The following is a 17,019-nucleotide window of genomic DNA, read 5'->3' as shown; positions in this document are numbered from 1 at the left end:
AATCCCTCTGACCTACATCATTACGATTCTCAAGATGGGACAACCACTTCAGACAACCAAGGCCTGGTTAACATATTGAACTGAATGTGAAAGCAGTGTCAAAGCGAGATCCCCAGCTTCTCCGGTTTGGGTCTTGTGGGTGAGGATTTGTCTGATCTCAGGTTGGAGGGAGTTGGCTTCAGTTTTGGGGTTTGTTTTGGGTTTTTTGGTTTTTTTTTTTCTAATCTGAGTCTGCAATAAAGATGTACTTAGTTGCCAATACAAGCACTATAACAAAACATTTTCCAGTGGACTGTGTAGAAAGCCATCTGCAAGGTTGCACAACCTTCTGCATATCAACAGTAAAAAATCAATATTATTTATTTAATAGTCTATCAAGGTTCCAAGTATAAGCATGGATTGAAATCTTGGCACAAACGAATTCAAGGACAGATAGCCTACTGAGTTCAATACATTGACAACTTCAGCAGCAGCTTTTCAATGGTTAGCATTCCAGAGCTGTAGGCAAATTTTAACATTAGGAACAGCAGGAACAGGATATACACAGACGAGAAGATTGCTTATCAAACTTTATCACTGTTTTACAATGTATTACCTCCAAGGTGCCACGCTGTAGAAGATATGAATAAAGAAGGTAATCACAGAACTTCTGTAAAGCACAGAAACTTTTTGAGCATCATTCCCTCTATTCCTGCCATATTTTACCTTCTTTATTCAGTCATGGTGGCCGCTTATAACTTGTTATAGATTGTGATTGTTACCGTTCAGGGGGAAATACATTGGGATTGGAGAGAAGGAAACCGAATTGCAACTTTTAATCCAAAATTAGATCTGAAATCTCAGCCTTTGAGGGAGGGATTTCAACAAAGCAGCGGTGGACAAACACAGTAAAATGGAGGTTATTCCTGCAAGGTTAGTTGCACTGACTGTTCAACAGAAATTGGTATCAATGGTGCATCATAATTTTTTTTAAAAAAACCAACCTTGTGTTTGGCTCATAAACTTCTTTCCCATTTTGACTTCTTGCAAACATTCACCTCTTAGGAAGTGAACTCAGACAAAACCACAGTTGAGAACTTCATGTTTCCTGGGAAGCTGAGGATGGTTATCTAACTCCTAAAACACTGTGCTCTCAGGAGGGAAAGATCCGAGCACTAAATGATACTTCTGTTCTAGAACAGGAAAGATCTTGACTGAGCTCCTACAGTCACTGCTCGAGAAAACCCCCTGCTTTGGGGTCTTCTGTCCCCCTACTGCTGTGCAACTACTGAGGAGATACCCAGGAAGAAAATAACCCGACTGACTTACTACGTGGTGAATTTCCAGTCATGACTCCAATGTGTTTCCAGAGCTCTCATTTCTAGTCCGTTTCGCCACTCTGCTTGCTCTTGCACAGGCGGCATATGGCAGTGCTTCCGACGGGCGCATCCTGTCAAAATAATTGTATTACTTATTGTACAATGCAGAGGAGGTAACAAAGACAAGCTGCTTGAAAGTGATAAATTATTGAAATATTGAAGTTAGGTGATTTTTTAATTTTAATCAATGTTTCTCATTAAGTAAATCCTATCTGAACACAGTGTTTCTGAAAGCGTTAGCAGCATTTAAGAGGTCAGTCCTATATCCACAGAAATAATGTAGTTTGTCACGGCAGCACAGCATCACCTCCAAACGACACGATACTTGACTGACCAGCTTCCAAATGAAATTTAAGTGTTGCTTACAACAGATAAATTTCTTATTGGTCTAACTGACCTTTCCTTTCAAGTTATCCCAACCAACTAAGCAAACCTATCTTAAGCAGCTCTGATCACAGCCCTGCTCAATATGAGTATCTAAAAAAACAAGGAGAAAAGAGAGAGAGTGCTCTGTGTCAAGGGACAGTTCTTCCCTACTTTCATCTTCACACAGCCTAAATTTGGTTCCTTCCTGGTGACTTTTCCCGAAGCCATCTTCATGGAAGAAGGAGAATGCTGACAGATGATGAAGTGTCTAAACAGTGTAGGAGCTAGATGGCTTAATGGGTCTTAAAGATCATAGTGAGACCAGTGATCTTAATGCTGCTGGTGATTAAATTACTTGTATTTATTATGTAACTAATTATGTTGGGTGCTTAAAGCCATTGATAGCTGTTTTAATTGTTTTGCATTTGAACAAACCCAAACATAGTACTGCTGCTAAACTAGTACAATTACAAATGTGGGCACAATTTTGACCTGCATCAGTAGCACAACACGTGTTCAATTATACCTGTTCAACTTGGGAATGCCAATTGTCTCCCCTCTGGTCTTCACACCAGTCTCTTACACTGCTATGATCTAACTGATTTTTCTAGTGGCTGCAGTCTATTGTGAGAAACAATTCCCACTTCTGTAATATAAAAAGTATATTAAGACTATTATCAACTTTTGTTTCATTTTGTTCACCTCACTCTACATACAGGAGAAAAATGGGCCCAAGACTCCATTTCTCCTTCTTGCCCACTGCTTGAATTTTACCTTTAAAATCAATCTTTTCATACAAACTTTGTATTATTCTCATTTTTCTTTTCTAACTCGCTGTTGACAACTGCCATACTGTGCAAACCATCATGAAAACTCTCACTGAACTAAATGAGAACAAGATCTTGTCCATCATTTGAGGACTGCTTTCTACATATACCGTCTCATCCTTCCTCCCAAGTTTTTCAGCCCTGTCATTGCAGACTTTATCCCACAGCAGGCAACGGCTCGCATTTGCTGCTCCATTATCTTTCCCTCCTGTTGTTCCCTCCCTTGCCTTAAAAACTTTGCCTGCATCACCCATCTTGTGCACTGAGTGGGTATCTCTGCCTTCTGATGCTCTTCTTTCTATCCGTATCTAATTCAGTTCCCTTTCACACCAAATTCCAGTTTTGAACTCTTCACAAATTGTTTTCCATACTCTTTCTCGCTCTAATTCTGGACTGAGTACTGCCATCATGGCTGGAAGGCTGTTTCCAGCTGGAAATTCCTTGGTATTGTAGATACTGAGGAAGTGGTTAGAGGACTCTCTATTTTCAGCTGTTCTGGCTGTCAGCCTAGCCTGGAGGCTTCTTCTGGTATCAAGAAACTACAGCAAGATAGAAAATTACTCTGATACTTAGACTCACACCCAGAATTCAGAACATGGAAAGATGTCCAAAAGCCTATTCAGTTCTCCTGCCTGGATAGATAACCAACTATTTCTGCTTGAGCTATGGTATCCTTTTCACATACCTCCATGTTATGTTCGTTCCCTTAAGTAGCTATGAAATATAGTTTTTATATCCAACTGAAGTATCATATTCCATTAAACTCAGTTCCTCTAACCTTCAGACACTTCTTGCTATGTTTTCTCAAATTCAGCCCTTAGATTAGAAGGTCTAGGGGTCAGAGATTTGTTTTTTCCAGTGCTGTTGTATTTTTACACATTTTTATTCCTGTTGTATATTCTTAGAAATTTATTTTCTATGTGTAATAAATCCATGCTACAGCCCTAAGATACGGTGGTGACAGATACAGTGAGTTAAATGGGACAATCCTCTCCAACCTTGGCCATCTTCCAGGCATAATAACCAAATGACCCAAGAATGTCTTGCAGCCTCAATCTAAATCAGAGTTTGCTCACTTCCATTTCTCTTTTCTATTACTGCAATTCATTTTCTCAGTTAAGCATTCTTCTGTACAACCAAAAGCATCACATGGATGTGCAGCTTGCAGGAGGTGAGGCAGCTGCAGTAGCTGTCCTTCTTCCCTCCAAACCTTTTAGAATTGTTTACCATCATGCTTTGTTTTCTTCTTTCAGAAAGAAGATTGTGTAGCAATACTTGTTTACTAAATGTGCTGCAAACATTTCTCCCTTTCTTCTAAAATTTTGAATAGTTTTAAGAAGACAATCAGAATTCTGACTTGTAAGAGACAAGTTAGGTAAGTACAAGTGTTACAATGCACCACTAATCAGTGGTCAGAGGTAGAGGATCAATAAAAAAGTCTTGAACTAGGAAGGTCCTAAAGTATGTTTGGGATTGTGTGTTTTAGTCACAGCAATCAAACTGGTTTAAGCAGCCATGCAGTTAGCTGATAGCTTCCGAACATGGTACTGGCTTCGCAACGCTTCGGAAATGTTTTCCAACATGCTTCCTTAATTGCACCATCAGAGAAAAAATACTGACTCTTGGAAGGCACGCTGAAGTTATCGCAGAAAAACCAAACCAGCTTTCTTTGCTTTCCTTAGTTGAGACATATTTCACAGATGTACACCACAGAGGAACTTTTAAGGACCTCAGTTCTAGAAACCCTTTTAATGCCAAAGCACAAGCTTTGATCTTCCAAATTTTGTGTATTTTCATTTTGTCGGAAAAGAACGGCTCTTTCCATGACTTACTGATTCTTCCGACCACTAGTGTGTAGATACCATGAAAGCACCTGGGGAAATAAAGGTGTGATTTGCAGATGGTGACAAAGAGTGTACTTCCAAATTCCGCCCAACTGGGAAGCCTTAAAGCAAGCTAACAAATACAACAAAATGCCACTGAATTCTTCGTGACAGCTATTTACGTGAACAGTGACAAACACAGCGGTGCACACATTTTCAGGGTATCAGTCACTTGAAAATGTAGGAGATCCTTGAGTTTGATGAACTCTAAGTAATTTATGACAACTTTCCTATGCTTTTACGCTTCAGGCAACCATTCAAAACCAGACTTTTCTTACTAGTATTGTAAGGCTTAACTACAACACACGTCACTCTGAACCAGAAAGGTTCCGAGTGCTGGGGATGGAAGGAATTACGCTTTACTTCATCCTTCAAGCGTTTGTGTATTTTTGAAGTAACAAAAGCCATCGTTCCCTTTCACTTGTAGGGTTTTGGGTTTTTTTCACTGTGCTATACAATCGGGCCTCGTTTGTTGAGGAGATCTTGAGCACATTTGTCTTGATCCAGAGGGAAGAATCCATGTGGAGTCTTGTCACGATCCAGATGTTACTGCTCCGAAACGCCGCTTCTGCCCGCTGCAGACACGTGTGCGGACACCCACGCACGAAGCTCCCCAGAAACGCGACACACGCCCACCTTTGGGTGCTCACCCGGCGCCTCGGGCCGCGCTGTCCATGATGCGTGGCGGGGCGCGATCCCGGGGGCCGCCGCGGGCGGGGAGACCCCCGCCCGCGGCGGCCCCCGGGATCGCGCCCCGCCCCGCCGCCGGCGGCGAAGGCCCCTCAGGGCAGGATGTAGTCCCGGCTGGGGGCGGCGGAGGGATAACCGGGCGGCGTCAGCTCCCTCCCTCCCTCCCTCTCTCTCCGGACCCAGCCGCAGGGCGCGGCGCCTCCTAGCGGGGCCGGGGTAGATCCCGCCGCCGCTGCCGGCGGCGGTTCCCTCCGTCCCTCTCGCGAGAGGCTCCCCCCCCCCTCCCAAGCCCGGCGGGGTTATGCAACCTGCCCGCCCGCCGCTGGCGGGGCGCGGCCCGCGGGGCGGGATGGGGGCCAGGCCAGCGGGAATCCACCGGGGCTCGGGCCCCCTCCCCCCCGGGGCGCGGCCCCCTCCCCTCCCGCCGGACAATGAGTCCCGTATGCTAATGAGAGTCTCGCGTCACTTCCGCTCTTTCTCGGCCGCCATCTTGGCCAGGGCAGGTTCTGGGCAGGAGGGACCCGGCTGTATTGTCTGCAGGGCGCCCAGGGAGCCCCCCCCCCTCCCCCCCTCCCCGCCCCGGAGCCCCACACCCCCCGCCCCGGGGACCGAGCCCAGTGGAGCCGCCGTCGCCGCCCCCGCCCCCCGGGACCCGCTCAACCATAGGCCACCCCCCGCACACTCGCCCCCCCCTCCCCCGCCATCCAGCCCCCTTTGTCTCCCCCGCGCCGCCGCCGGCTCCGCTCCGCCCGCCCGCCCAGGGACCCGGGCGGCGCCAGGGAGGCCGCTCGGCGCACCCCCCCCCCCCGCCCCGCCGGAGGTGCCGGGGGAGCGCCCGCCCCCGCCGCCGAGGAGAGCCCCGGTCAGGTAGGTGTGCGCGTGAGTCCGCGGTCCGGCCCGGGCGGGGGCAGCCCCCGCCCGCCCCCTCCCTCCTTCCCTCCCTCCGCCCGGCGGGGCCGCGGCCCCCGGCAGCCCCGTCCCGCAACCCGCGCCCGCCCTGAGGGGCAGGAGCCCCGCGCCGCGCCCGCCGCAGCCGGGCCCCCTCCCTCGGCCGCACACATGTTGAAGAGACTTCGCCGCCTTAACGGAGAACGGTTCTGCTCGGGCCGGCCGCGGGCACCGCTGCGCTGCCGGCTGCCCTCCCTCCTGCGCGGGGCCCGCGCGGCAGATGCAGTGCCAGCCTCCTCCCTTCCCCCTCCCGGCAGGGGGGACCACGCATGGATGTGTCCCGAGAGCGGCTGTGATGGCGAGGGCTGCGCTGGCGGTAAGGCGGAGTGAGCGGGATGATGAGCCGGTGAACGGGTCTGGCATCCCGGCGCTGCCCGCAGCGTGCCGGCCGCCGGGCTCCCGCCCGTCCCCGCTGGCGGAGTTGGTGCTGGAGCGCGGTGCCGTGCGATGAATGGGGAGCAGCCTCTCTCCCTCCCTCCCTCCCGCCCGCCCTTCACTCCCGCCGGCAGCCGCGGTGTGTGTCCGTGCCTGCGGGAAAAGGCGCGACCCGCCGCGGTACCCCGAGCCGAGCACCGGCTGCAGGATGGAGCACCGCTGACTCGCCCATCCCGCCTTTCCCTGCCAGGGGCCACAGTTACCGGCACCCGTCTCTCAGACAAAGGCGGGGGAGAATCAAACCCCGAAGCCTCGCTCCGCTGCCGGGAGCTGCACCCCGGCCACGCACCCGCTTCGCCTGGCGGCCGCAGCCCGGACACAGAGGAGGCGGAGGGGCAGAGGTTTTTCCAAAACAAGTACCGCGGCGCACGGGATGCTGGCGGTGCCCCCCCTCCATCCCCCCCTCCCGTTAAATCCGTTATTGTTGCTCCCGGTTTATGGCCGTGGAAGAAAAATACCAGCCCCCACCCAAAATGCACCGCAGCCCCGCCGGCGGCGCGGGAGGCGGGCGGTAGGGGGCGCCGTCCGCGCGCCGGGCAGCGCTGCGGCGGGGGGGGTTGCGGGCCGAGGGGGGGGCGGGCAGGGCCGCCTAGCGCCGTCCGCGGCCCCGGGCCCCCCGAGTGGGCCGGGCCGGGCCGCGGCGCGTTCCCGCCGTCGTACCTGGAGCCGGGCTCGGCTGCCCGTCGGGGCCGCGCTGGACGAGCGGAGCGGGAGCAGCGGGGGGGTCGGGGCGGCTTTGCGGGCTCGGCGGAGGCGGCTGTCGGTGGCTGCGCGAAACGCGGCGCGGGTGGCGGGGCCGTTCGCCGTGTGAACTCGCGTGGCTTTTTTCACACGCTCCGAGCGCGTGGCTGCGGCGGTAGGAACTTGCAGCGCGAAGCGTTGCTGGAGCATCGAGCGCTTTGTCTGGGGCCGGAGCAGGAGTCCGGGAAGCCGGGCGGTTTGACGGCTTGATGTTCTGGGTTTGTTGGATTATTGGATGCGTTTAAGCCATTCGGTAGATGTGAAAGAGGCTCTCGTTCCTTTCAGAGCAGTTCTCTTTTTTTTAAGGTCGTTTTTAGCAGCTGTGTTTCTATTTTTACTACGATTTTGTGTTTCTGTTTGGAGGTGCAGGGTGTGAGATGATGGAGACACATGATTGCCACCTGTCAGGGTAGCACGGACCACCCTTGGCTGGCTCCAGTGTAGCACGACCTGCATGCGCTGTGGGCCACCAGTGTTTGCTCTTGCAGGGTCCCAGCTACACGGAAAAACTTCCGCTTGGGGACTCTGGTAACTGTAACAATTAAAAGTTGCCATCCTTCTAGGTGAGAAAGATGGATCATCCTGTTTAAAAACCAGAAAAGCTCTTTTTTCTTTTTTTTTGGCTTTTAATAACAGGAAAACCAAAGCTCGGTTCCTTTTTAGATGTGCATTTGCAGATGTTGGGCAGTAATTTGATATCAGCAGATCAACATCTACCCTGATATGTGTTGAAATCTTAAACCATTAAAAAAAGACAGCAGAAGAGAAACATCGTATTGTTAATGAAGTTGCACTTGGGGCTGATGGATTGTAACATGATTGTTAGATGTCCTGAAGATTATTACAGCAAACACTTAAATAAACTTTGGTCAAAATAGAGGTGTCCTTTTTCACACACAACGAATAACTTGTTCCCCAAATTAATCCTAAGCTAAATGTGTTCGTACTATTTTTTTAATGGTAAGCTGCCCTTTACTAAAATTAATGTTATTTCTAAATTGACTTTTTGGTATCAAACAGAAACGAGGTGCTTCCAGTGTAACTTGAAGGGATGGTCCATCGGGCAGGTTTATAGAGAGCATCTCTTTAAGTTACTACGATTTATGCTTCAGAGTTTGCTGTGTGGAACTGCTGGAGCTTAAAAGCCATTCTGAGTTAGTGTTAAGTCCTAGGAGGGAGTTGTCCGGATACGCCAGGGATGGGGAAGGTGAAAGGTGGCTGCATTTGCCTGTAGGTGAGACGGACAAGTGGTGAACAGTGTCTGCTGCAAGAGCTTAGGAATGAAAAGGCTTCACAGGAGAGGAACTTCGTGGTTGTTTTGGAAAGTCGGTGCCCTACAGTTTTAAGCATCAGCTGCACAAACAAAACATCTAGGAAGACTGTATGTGCTCTCCAGAATGAGATTAATAACTTAATTTTTTTCCTGTATACGTAGGATAGAAGTTACCAGTTGTCAGAAGATGCCCATTAGCATTTTCAGAATTGGTATGTGTCACTTACAGTGGTATATGACAACAGCATTTTAATTAAGCTTTAATAGTGTAAAGTGTCATTTGTTAGGCACGTACTAAACTGAACTGAACAGTTACTGAATTCACAGTTAAATTCTAGATGAACACAGGTACAGATTTTCTGTGGAAGGTAAGTTGTGCTTCTGACACACTGCAGAGTGAATAATAGATGATTATTCCCAACCCAGCTTTACCACTCCATAATAATAGTAAATATTGAAAGTAAACACTCAGATTTAAAGTAGCATTCCTGGAATACATAACCGTATCGGACTCTTGTCAGTAGTCAAAAGTCATATAGCCCCAATGTGTATTTTAGATCTTTTTATTAAGATGGCAGCTGATTTGATTGATGTAAAGGAAAGTTGGAACAAATTATTTTGTGGGAGCAAAGACAGTGCTTATGGGTTAATGTATGTATTTTGAGATGGCTGCAAATAAGATTTAGTGGCTAGATAGGAAATTTATTGGGACAGGGTTTGGGCTGGGTTGTTTATTTTTTTTTAGAAAAGGGAAGTTATCTGCTTCACTACTTGAAGTTGGTTTAAGAGACAAAATTTTATACATCAGGAATGAACAGACGGGATCAGATATGATGAGGATCACAGTCTGAAGTCTGTAGGACACGGGTGCCAGCAGAGAGGCAGTGGATGGCTGTAGGGCTGCAATCGATCAGCTGATTAGTGTGGTCCACAGGTGTTGTTTGGTCTGCTTTATCTGCATGGGCAAAGATGGGGTATTTTTCAAATTGCCAGTTCAGCCGAGTTGGTACGTTACTAATGCAATGTTTGCTGGGATTTTTTTTTTTTAAGAGGTATGTGACATGCTGGTTTAAAAAAGATAACAGCTGCCTATGTTGGCCTGCATCTAAACAAGCACTGCGGTATTTCTGATTATATTAAATTAAGATCTGCTCTATACTTGGATTTTTTTATATATGTTGAGTATGTTTTTTAACAGAATTGTAACAATATAATTGTTAACGTGGAGGTAGTCCTGCTCATATAAATAAATATGTTGATACAAGTGTATGCTTTACTCCTGAGAGAAGAATAAAAGGTACTGGTTTAAGGACAATGTAATGTAAATGTCTGTATATGCATTGGAAGATAAATAACTTCCAATTATGTTAATTTAGTGGTTTTTTTTTTTAAAAAAAAAAGTCCTAGAAGGTTTGTTTTGACTCACCTGAGACGTTTATGGAAGAATGCTCTCACTTTCCTAGTCACGGTGGCCAAATTGCCCTGTTCATTTTGAGCTTTCAGGAAGTACTTAGATCTGGTATAAAAACCAAATACATGCTCCAGATTTGAATAAAGACGTTTTTAGAGAGGGTGTAACTCTTATTTATCTACCTGAGGGCCTTATGCCTCAAGGAAAAAACTACCTTGTTTAGAGCTTCACTGGGGCTAGCTGGTGTTTGAAAGGCAAACATGAGGCTTGAATTTACTGTCTCACTCTTGTTTCACCTCGGTGCTTTTGAATGTGGATGATGGTTGATGGTTTTGAGTAAGTGGAATAAATACGTTTTTTTCTGCAGTGAGTCACTTTCAGTTACCACCATTTATATCCTTTTTTTTTTTTTTTAAGGTGGCATTAAAGATGATTTGGATGAAAACTGATACTGGCTGTGGGGTCCTAAACCTGTGTAGTTGACTCTTGGAACACATCACACCTGCAGTGTCTTGGCTGTCCAGATCATCTAGCAAAATATTTCATTTAAAATCTACTTCTCAAGTAGTATCTAAAACAATTTACAAGAAATAGGAATTAAGTAACAGTGTAAACAGCCTGTCCACTGAAGTAATATTCTTCAGCTCATCCAGTCATTACGTGTAGGAAAGGGCATGCTCTCAAGCCTGGATTCGCTGTTTGATGTTTCTTCCCTACCTCCAGCTCCTTTTCTCGCCTCAATCTTCAGGCATTCTTTCTTTCACCCCTTTTTACCTCTTCTGTGTGTTGATTTCTGATGTGACTCTGGATCCGATCGTTCTTAGCTTGTGCTGCAGCTGGGCCAGGGAAGTTGTTAGTAATGCAGATTCATAGCAGCAACAGTAAGGGGGCAAAATGTCTCTTGGAATCTTAAGTAGGCAAAATGATTGTCTTAAAATGCTTTTTTTTCCCCCTAAAAAGTCAAACTTAAGTTTGTGATCTTTTTGTTTTGTTTTGTTTCCCCATTCCTGCTGCTGCTGCTATGAAGCCTCTTGAGTATCGAAGGTTCCTGAGTCAGACCGAAGACAGCAGTAGCTGAGGTGGATTAACGCTGGAATGTAGTCAGGGGCTGGAACACTTGGGAGCTATGCTTAGGCAGAAAGGGAAAGAGGTAAGAAACGTGAAGTGGTAAGACTGATTTTAAGCTCTTGTTTACAGACTTTACCCAATCATGTAATGCCAGCGTTTGTTGTGCGTAGCATGTGTGAAGTGGTAAGGCAAAGGGAAAACAATTAGCATCAGCCTACTTCACTGACTATTTTTACACTGTAAATGCTCAGATGCTAGCCAGTTGGCGAGATCCCTTCAATGTCTAATATATCTGCTATCCGAGAAAGCATGTTTTGGCAGGGTTTTGGATGAGCTTGTGAAAGTATTTGTGTGCTCTCTTTTGTGTCGTTGATTTGTTCTGCCACTTCCACCAGCACGCGAGCAGTGCGTTTTACAGTTGGGACACACTGAGGGATGCAGTTTCATTACTGGTTTAAATGTGTCTGTGTCTGGGCTGCCACTGGAAGGGGCGATACGAGCCACGCTTCCTGCCACCTTACCTGCACCAGCCCTAGCACCTCTGTTTGGGTGAGTGAAGGAATGGCTCTGCCTTAAGAAACGCTCCTTTTCAGTTGGATCCGGGCTCTGCTCTGGCTGCTGACACAGCGGTGGTGTCAGGGAAACATGACACAGAAGACAGGACTACCGTTTTCACTCGCAGTCTAATCCGGTTGCAGTTTCACAATCAGTGTAATCCAATCGTAAATTACATGTATATTGATTACGTGCTTTGTTCTTGCACGTTTTACAGATGCTTCTGTGCTGGTTTGTTTATCCAAATGTTTTTGTGAGCTTTGGATTGAAAATTCCAAGATGATTTTTGATTTAAATTAAATGGTAACTGCTAATTCATGAAACATGCTTATATTTCCAAAATAATTTTTATTCTGGGATTGGTCATGCTCAGCTACAATCTAGATGAGGATTATTTTGCAATTGTAGAGCATATTCGTGCAGCCTTTTTTCCTGATCACTGAAGTGTGGATATCATAGTGTAAGCAAATAATATCCTTCGTGCTTCAATGATCTCCAGACTCTATTTCAAATTTCAGCAAGACGTGCAGGCTTTATTATATTTCAAACTGAAATCTTTAGAAATAGCCCTAAACAAGTGAGGGTGTCATACTGAGTATGTATATTACATATTGATTTCACTGCACATACGTGGATGCATATAAACGTTAATCTTTCGAGATCTTGAACAGTCACAAAAGATAATATTTAAGATGGCAGTAGGTGTGCAAGCCTACTTCTTGAGCTGCTACTGCCTCTAATTTAAAATTGCCTATGTACTGAAGTATAGTGTGCCCTAGAGAATGGATGCCATTTAAAACTGCTTTTCAGAATGCAGTAGATATTGCCAGAATTGATGTGGCTTTTATCGTATGTGTTCAAAAGATCCTTCTTTAGAAAACCTTCAAATTTAGCTAACAGCATTCTTTAACATGTTAGTTTCAGCCTATGTCATCAAAATAAGAAAACCCAACAGAAATTTCCAGCAGAGTGTAAGGTAGCAGATTCCTTATCAAGAATAAAATAAGAGTTGTGTTTCCCATAGCAATCAAAATTTGGCCATTTTATATGGGGCATACAAATTACACAGCGTACAGAACTTTTTACTGCTAAACAAAAGTTGATAAGGAAATAGTTAATTCCCTTTCAGTTTTGCAGTTAGTGTACACACCCACCAGATGGAGCTTCTGGCACCAGTGGAAAATTCCAGAAATCGAGCAAGAATGAGAAGTGTGTGAATGACTTAGAAGATCCCTGTCTGCTGGACTGCAGAAGATATTTTCTTAACCTCTAAATAAAAAATGGAGAATAATGCACATCAGCCTTACTGATTCCTTTCACTAGAACTGTCTTCCATGAAGTTTTTCCTCCGATGGGAAGCTGGAGTTCTTATTGTAAGAGTGACCAAGCTGAAGCTAGACAGTAAGCTCCAAAAAAAAGAGATAAAACGGAGTTTCGTAAGCCCTTTCTGAAAATCACATATAACCGCTGAAACAGCATCGGAAGGTTTTTAGGATGTTCTTCCAAAGGATTTTAAGTGAGGGTTTTTTTTTAGTACCTCATTTTAGGTGGACTTATCTCCTTTCCTGAAGGAATATTTACATAGGATGTCCAGAGCAGCGGTGTGAAACGGTCCTTTTTGTTCAACATACAACTTGAAATTTTTTTGGAGGTAGCTGATTTAATCTCTGAAGTGATTTTAAAATATTTTTAAATTCCTTTTTTTTTTTTTTTGAGAAAGGGACTTTTAAGAAATAGACTTATTTGACTGTCAGGAGGAGTTGGGGTGGTTTCATGTGCACAGTGCTGCAAAAGTTTTATAAGGCTTTGACCAGATAGCAAAATACATTTGTCAATTCCCTTCAGTTCCAATAATCTTAGTTTTAAAATGTCAGATTTTTCCAGAGAGTTTGATTTGCGTTTTGTGTTCACTTTATCTTTTTAATATGCCTAGTCTTGTTTTGGATGTAGGCACAAGTTGAAGGGCCTTCAATACAGAAAGGAGTTAAAGGGCTTGTGCTCACTGACGTGCTAGTTTAAGGTTGGGTTCAAGTGCTGGGTCTAACATGACAGCTGTGCACACAGAACTGCCTAGTTGGAGTTGGGAGATGTTTAGACAGAAATTATCTGAAGACCGTTGTGTGACATGGGCAGAAGCCTGGTGTTGCAGATGGTTGAGCTGATAACGCCGAGGAGGCACTCGCTGTTTAAAATGTTGCCATGAGAGTAGAGCGCATGCTGTCACCAAACAGCCTCCATCCTAGGATCATAGCAGACTGGAAAAACGAGCTCTTAGTTGTCTGGCATTTCAGATGTGCTGTTAAACTGCAAATCTCATGACCTTCATAGGAGATGTGAGTGCACAGCCCTCTGAAAACTAAGCCAGAAATGCTTAAGTAAGGAGGAAAGGGAAGAGTCCAGCAGAAGAAAGTGAATCCTTAATGTAATCCAGTGATAGACCTGTTGGGAGTAGACTCTTCATTCACTCGGTGCAAGGAGGGGAGATGTTTAATTGCAACTCTTACCTTTTCAAGGAAGTTTTTGGTAGTTTTCAGTTCTTCCAGCTTCTCTGTTCTCCCTGATGATTCTGCTCCTGGTACTTTTGATTTGCTTGCTCTTCCCTGAGATACTTTTCTGCTTCTTGACTGTCAGTCTTCCTCGCTCAGCTGTCCCAGAATTGTCAGGTCCCAGAATCCCAGCCTCTGCCTTGCTGCAGGGACAGGCCATCATTGTCCTCATGAGGATGTGGAATATTAGACACCATCATACTTTATAGCATCGTTTAATCTGCATACGCGAGGAGGCTGCTTTCCTATTGCTGTGGGAATCATAGGTTAATTTTCATGTGTATTTTTCTTCTATTTTAAGAGATTTCACTCAATGTTGCACTAACATCCTTCTTTGCAAATCTATTTCATGGCTGGCTTTTTACAGCATGCTATTAAATGCAGTTAGCTGGGCAAATTGTTAAAAGTAGACCTTATTTTAAATGCAGTTGGAATAGGGAGATGAAAAGCACAATATCAAGAAACTAACGGCCTTGTTTCATTTCGTCCAGAAACATACAGCTGCTGTCATCAGCTCTGATACATGCCACTATGTTGTGCTGTTATATGTAAACCAAAAACACCTTCAACTTAAAACACTAGCAAAATAAGAGCTAAAATAAAAGAACTTTGGATGATATAAAGTCAGAAAAATGCCAGATGCTTGGTGATTCTCGGCAGCAACACAATGCAGGGAAATGGTACTCGATCTTTGGGAGCCCCAGTACGGGATGAAGTGCTTCCCTGTGCTCAGTATTCATATCTTCAGACTTATAAGCTAATTGTCACTGATCTGCTCTGAGGCTGATGGGTCCTCATCCAGAAGTGTGCTTTCTGCCATGAGGATTCAGTGGGGGAGAGGTAATTTGGACTTGACAGAGATATAGGGGCACAAATTCTACTTCCCAGTTAGAAAATAATCCAGTATGAAACAAAGTAACCCATCATCCTTACATGTTTGAAGATATCGCCAGTTGTCTTATTAAAGCATATGCAGTGTTCAGTTTTGCCTCAATGTGAAGTATTTTAAGAATTTTGTCTTTTTAAATTTCTTAGAACACTTTAGTATCTTCTGTCGGAACCATGTCTGCTGAAGAAAACCAATCTGTACTTCAAGCTGTGGATGTTCTGTCTGAATAATTAACAGTTTTAAACAGTAAAAACCCTTATTACTTGGAAAAGTAATTATAAATGACTCAAGAAATGTTGCTTTTATAAACTTTAGATTTGGTCGTACCAGACTTCGTGATACTAGTGTTGTGTCTTGTGTTTCCAGTCTGTTCATGACTGTTTCTGTCCATGGGTGATGTGAGTTGAAGAGGTGTCAGTCTTCCTACAGAAGCATAAGAATTTACACACCACTACTCAAAACAGTTTACTTCCCATCCTCCTACTAGAGCAGTGTAACTGCAAATTGTAATCTGAATACTTCCCAAGTGAATGTGTGTCCCTAGGGTTGTGGCCGACAGCCATGTCACCTCTTTGAGCTCCCATAGCCTTGTAATTTAAGGTGGAACTGCGTTTGTATGGGAACCTTCTAGGAAAAATTACCTGTAGAAGGAAATGCTGTTGGTATTTTACTAAGCGTACCTCATCTATACAGGGTGCAGCTATGCTGCCGGTGCTCGTAGCTCCGATGAGGTGTAAACTGAGGTCACAAATGCTTCAGTCCAAAGGTGATATGAAGCACGAATAGGAGCGTTTGTCTCTGTATCCTGCTGGATTTCTGAATTGGGTGACTTAATTGAAATCTGAGCACTAAAATATTCCTCAGGTAGCATCATCCAGTGGAATCTGTTGTTTAAGCCCCAAACCTGCTAAAACTTCCTGCAGCACTTGCTGGCGTGCGCTCTGCAGTAGCTCCGTGTCAGTAAAGGTACCGTAAACGTGGTTTGTAATGAGCTTTGGAGTCCTTTGCAATGAAACGTGCGTTATAAATGTAAAATTGCCCTGATTACATTTCTTATCTCTTGTCTTTAACGCTTTGTTTTATACAGCAGGATATGAGCCTTCTCCTATGTCCGGGCTTTGGCCTCACACAGTAGGTGTAATATAATCGCTGAGGTGGGCGTTCTGGAAGGAGAATTATTTTTGGAGGCTTTTGCATGAAACTTGTCCAATGAGTCTGAGACGCCCAAGCACCATTAATTTTGGAGGTAAATGCCTCGTAATATGTACTGAATAGATTGGGAAGTGTTAACATTTTTGTTTGGCAAAGTATGGGCAAAAACCAGTTGAAAGGATAGTTCTGACCATTTACTTGTGACATTTGGACATTTTGAACCTAAAGGAACACCAACTTGAACTCCAAAAACTTGGAGGGTGGGGGACTTCGAGTTCAATCAGTCTGGCAGCTTCACTGCATATTAATGAATTTTCTGATTAAAAATTTTCCCCCTCTTTTGGTTTATTAAAACCAACAGAGGCGAAAGTGAAAGACGATTTTGACTGCAATAGAGATGACCAGGCTGCCTGACGTACTCTCCTGCTGAAACAAACTGGGGGAAAACCTGTGACTGGTGATGCAGAAGTTCAAAGATACGTAATTTAAGTTGGATGTCCCTTTAAGTTATTCCTTAGAATCTGACATTTCTTATTTGAATCTCAATTGAAGTGTTTGATTTTGGAAAGTCAACTGAAATGTTTTTTGCTGAGATATTTTCTATCATTTGTCTATAAATCGATCTGTCAAAGTGGGCTGAGATATGTATAAAGGGAGAGGAGGGAGGATTGCAGTAGTTAAGAACAATGAAAAGATAAAGCCAAAGGTGGAAAATAAAACCCCAAAACCAAAACAAAACAAACCCACAAAAACAAATGAAAGAAAATATAACAATTAGTCCCAAAAGAGTTTTTTTTAAATTACACATTTTAAATGTCAATGCTTGCCTTGGGCGGGGGAGGGGGATCATTTGCATGAAATATGATTTACTTTAGAT

At 45.0% G+C, this 17,019-nt stretch overlaps 1 protein-coding gene across 11 annotated transcripts in view; it reads left to right on the top strand.

Annotated features, from left to right (window-relative positions):
• Positions 1–5,954: 5,954 nt before the first annotated feature.
• Positions 5,955–17,019, top strand: part of ADNP (activity dependent neuroprotector homeobox) — a 34,197-nt gene continuing 23,132 nt past the window's right edge. Inside the window, exons 1-3 of one of the 11 annotated variants that reach the window (XM_086623094.1) lie at positions 5,955–5,991; positions 10,960–11,082; positions 15,855–16,236. The gene's annotated coding sequence lies outside the window, so the exon portion shown is untranslated. Of the gene's footprint in view, positions 5,992–7,330; positions 11,083–15,854; positions 16,237–17,019 lie in introns of those variants that run through there. The other 10 variants (XM_086623093.1, XM_086623086.1, XM_086623092.1 and 7 more) reach the window with 10 other exon arrangements.

Source organism: Tauraco erythrolophus, chromosome 18 (genome assembly GCF_009769465.1).
Source record: "Tauraco erythrolophus isolate bTauEry1 chromosome 18, bTauEry1.pri, whole genome shotgun sequence".
Taxonomy (NCBI): Eukaryota; Metazoa; Chordata; class Aves; order Musophagiformes; family Musophagidae; genus Tauraco; species Tauraco erythrolophus.
This window is presented reverse-complemented; position numbering and strand designations above follow the sequence as displayed.